Below are 4562 nucleotides of genomic sequence, written 5' to 3'. Positions count from 1 at the left end.
TCACTTGGATCACTATCTCGAGTGATTAGTGAGACGATAACATCTTATATTCTTGAAACCGAGATGTGTGAGTTGTATCTTGCGAATCGGTTGCACATTGATAATATGTAAACGCACCAGTAACTTGGTGTTATAAAACATATTGTTGTGTGTAATTCGGTGAGTGAGTACAAGCGAGCATTGTATCAAAGTTTATCCATTTCTTTTATCCAAGGTAGGATAAAAGCGATATCTTTGGGCCCCTCGATGGTTTAGTGATGACATACGTAAATGCTCGGTCGGGCTAGGGCTAATTTGATTTGTTCAATTAGTCTGTCGTCATAAATCGGAAATCGAGATATAGTACAAAGAGAATGATTAGAAATCATATCTCATACGATATCTAGAATGGAGGAATATATGATCCCTTATCTAAGGACACGCGTATCTGATATGATCAGAGTTGACAGCGGCTTTGGAAAGCTATGATTGCAGATTGGGATCTGAAGTCGTACGTAGAATAGTTGTTAGACTTATCCAAGTGGGAGACTGTTGGATTAGTGTCTAAGTCCATAACTATTTTGATATGTACTTGACCCGATGGTGCATGGTCCTTTTGGGTTGCCTTCACCAAAGCAACTTCATAGGATGAATTATGGAGAGAAAGGATTAAATATGATTTATTAATATATTATGGGAACAATATATTAAAGGAGAAATCATATTGTTTAATTAATATTAGTCAATAATTAATTGGTAATTAGTTTTGTGACTAAAAGAGATTAATTAAACTTAAGGGACTGGAATTGTAATTATAGGATAATTATAATTTGGGCCATGGATTGCCTTATATTAAGGGATGGACGAATTCTAATGGGAAACCCATAAGGAAATCGTCCATGAGCTTGATAAAAGGAGTCTATGGGTTGCTTAGGTCTTAAGCATCCAAATTAGGGTTTCCTTGTTAGATAACCCTAATAGCCCAACTATATAAAGACCCCTTAAGGCTCAAAAACGGGGCTAATGATCTTTCTAGGGTTTCTACACGTTTTTGGTAGCCTCCATCCTCTCTCCTCTTCATCCTCTTGCTTATGGTGTTTGTGAACCATTAGAGGAGTGACACTTGTGACTCTAAGCCTTCCAAAGTCAATTCAAGGAGATTTGGGATTGTTATTGCTACATAACAATCAAGGTAACACTATAAACTTATTCTCATGTTAATATGATTATATGTATGCTAGAATTAGGGTTTATAGTCTTGGATTCAAAGCATGTACAATAGAGAAACCTAGATCCAAGCATTAGGGTTTGTATGAGCACATAGGATGTCTTATGACCAAAACCCATCATATATCTGAACTCAAACTGAGGATTTGAGAAAGTTTTACATAAAATAATCAATTTTTCTAAGAGAGTAAAAGATTTTGAGAAAGGAAGAACGGAGCAGCGTGTACGATCAGCCAGCGCCCACATAGAGATTTCCCAAAATACCCTTGCATTACGTGTTATGAGATATGATATGATATGATATGTTATGCAGGCCAGAGTAGGCTAAGTATTCATATTAGGACTAGAGTGGCTTGATTTGTGATTCCTTAGCCTAGGGGATTACTGCTGCTCTGAAATGCTTCGAGAGTGAGTAGGTAGCAGTGAGGAGCTTATGAGAAGTCTACCGGAGGGTAGCCTATGCTTAGCGAGATATAGAGTACTTGTTATCTGGGATCCAAGGAGGAGGACTTGGGGTGAATACTCATGCAGTGTGGATGGTAGTATAAGGTCCCGTACTACTGAAGACACTGGAGCAGTGAGCACTCCAAGTAAGAATCCTTAGGGTACTAGGGAACAAGCAGGGTTGAGTTATCGAGTGCGAGTATGCTCGAGTGAGTCTCTGATGTTTTTATGTTGAGTTTTAGAGATATCATGTTTGGGACATGCCACACACCTGAGAGCAGCAGTGTCAGTGATGAGAAGATGTGTTAGTTGATATCATGGTTGGGACACGCCACACACCCAAGGACTTTGATTTGATTGCACATTTTGAGTTTAGGTTTTGGGGGTTATAGAAGGCCCAGGCGGATCATTTCTTGTCGGGCTTTTTCAGTGGCAAGGCATCTTTGAGTTCGGAGTCTTTTGCATTCTTTTTGGGTGAGTTTTAGAGGCTGAGGCGAGGGTGGGGTGAGTTCGGCTGGCAGTTCGATTGGGTGGGGTTGTTCCATGTATAGAGTTATCTTCTCTTTCTTTAGTATATCTTCAGGAGGCCCGCCTTTTGTGACGTTTCCGTAAGTACCAAAATCAAGAACTTGCACGTCCCACCACTCAACATCAAGAATAGGTTCTTTCGGCTTTTCTTTGTTAATAATTCTCTTGGCTACCTCTATGAGAGTTGGGTTAATATCACGCTGATGTGCTTGTTTTACTTCTTGTGCTTCACCAAATTGACTCTTCAACTTGATAATTTTGGCCTCTTTAGCCCAATTCCCTTCCTCAACAAACTGAAAGGTCATCTTTTGAGGCCTTAAAAGTTTAGTTTTATCGATTCCCATTTGAGGATCAAAGTGAGGGTTTTCATCTAGATCCACTTCTAATTCTGGTTTCAGAATCTGGAATGCATCTTTCTTCTGTTTGTTAATGTTAACCTTAAGGGTGCTCAAGATGTTTAACTTTGGTATATTTACCACATTGCATTTTCATTGACTTCCCTACCAAATGCATCCAAACTAGGAACAAGGGCTTTAGCAGGCTTTAGTTGTATAGCCACTTCTGGTGCAAGCTCTCCCGGGAACTTGTATATAAGTGGAGCAAATTTTGGGTCTTGTCTAAAACCCATCTTGGCAGCAAGCTCTTGTGCCCGTTTTACAGCTTCATGAGAATTTCGGGGCAACCCACCACCATGTCGGGCAGCAGATTGTGGTGGGCAGTGGGTATTCCTGAACTACATGGAGGTTTGAGGCCATCTCTTGCTGAGTCAGTACCCTTGTTTAACTATGGGATCTTCTTCATCTTTTCTGCAAGTCCCTTGTACTTCAGTAAAGTTGCTTTAGCCATAGATAAAGCATTGAGAGAAATGCCTCCAATCTTGCCAGCATCTGCAGAATCAACTCCTTCAGTTTCATGTTTGGTAGAAAGTGATGATACCTTAGAAGGAGGAAGAGGGTAGCTGGGCGCCAAAGGGGTACTAGGTGCTCCCAGTGCACCACCACAGGGTTCATCTTTAAGTTCATTCTTCATCATCGTCATTGTTTCCCCGTTCAATTTCCGTTGTTGCAACTTATCTCCATCCTCGAATTCCTTACTCTCATCCTTATCTCTGTCTTCCTCAGCAGCGGCAACTTTGTCCTGATCAAAGAGCCGCCACTCGTGCACAACATAAGTTTGTTTATCGCCATACCGATCCTCCTCATCACTCTCTCCACCTCTATCTTTCCTCTTGCTGCTTCGATACTTGGTGTCGCGATCGAAATCCCATCTATCCATCTTGTTCTTCCTTCTTTTTTTCTAGGGTTTTGAGCAATCAGAATTATTTTATACTTTTAAGTTTTCAAATATGGTTATAAAGTTGTCAAAATCTAAATTAAAAGTATCCCTACAAGAAATCTTGGCATTACCGGCGACGCCTTTAGCGGCGACATGTAATTGACTTGTTACATGTCGCCGCTAAAGGCGTCGCTGGTAATACTCGAAAACATCGATCCGCGTCAAATTACCTCCATCCATCCGATTTGTTTTCAATCCAACGGTTGTAGAGGAAAGCGAAAACCCGCTGACTTTTCCCTCAAAGGTGTCACCGTTATTTCCCTATCGTCTCCGCTAATACACTAGTGTTGCCGCTATTGCCTATCGCCACTAATACTTGTGCAGATAACCCCTTTCTAGTTTCCTTTTTTGCAACATTTCCTGCTGTTTGTTTCCTTCTCTCGCTGTCGTTTCTTGTTACCTCTTCTCAATAAATCGACTATGTGGAGGAAGAAGAATTAAGGCGGTGCTAGCCCTCCTGCCACCACAAGACCGCCACACCTTCCCCCGTTACCGGCTACCATTGTGCTTAATTCCGAAATTGCCCACGTTCAAGGTCAAATTCCTCCTATTTGATATTATTTTTCTATTTTGAATGATGAAGTTGTTTGATTATATCGGAACGTGCCTCTTCAATTGTTGTTATATTGCTGATAAACACAAGACCCATTCGTATTTTTTTTCTTGCTTATTATTTGTTGATGAATATATAAATTGATGCTATATGTGGGAGATTCTCTCTTAAATTGTTATTAGATCACCTATAAACTCAAGACCATTAGTATTTTTTCTTGCTTCTCTGCTTGCTTCTCTGCGCCATGAAGGATCGATGAGGAAGAAGCAGGAGGTATCAAACTTCCTAATTTAACCAAACTCCATTACAAATATATATGATCAGCCCCTCAACTTCTGATTTGTACGGTTTTAGTCCCTTGCTCTAAAAAATAATTAAAAGTCTAGTCTTAAACAAAGAAACTTCAGTTAAAATCTTCAAAGTTTACCCTATTGAAATTGGCATGAAATTGGTTTAAAAATGAAATTTGTCATGTTTTTGTAATTTTTGTTTATAC

General features: G+C 40.0%; 1 pseudogene; it reads right to left on the bottom strand.

The window, feature by feature from the left end:
• Positions 1-1955: 1955 nt before the first annotated feature.
• LOC145040642 (protein RDM16 pseudogene) lies at positions 1956-3453 on the bottom strand (annotated as a pseudogene).
• Between the last annotated feature and the right edge of the window lie 1109 nt (positions 3454-4562).

The sequence above is a fragment of the Lactuca saligna genome, chromosome 4 (genome assembly GCF_052625555.1).
Source record: "Lactuca saligna cultivar CGN05327 chromosome 4, ASM5262555v1, whole genome shotgun sequence".
NCBI classification, from domain to species: Eukaryota; Viridiplantae; Streptophyta; class Magnoliopsida; order Asterales; family Asteraceae; genus Lactuca; species Lactuca saligna.
The sequence above is the reverse complement of the archived record's forward strand: the minus strand, read 5'-3'. Positions and strand labels throughout refer to the sequence as shown.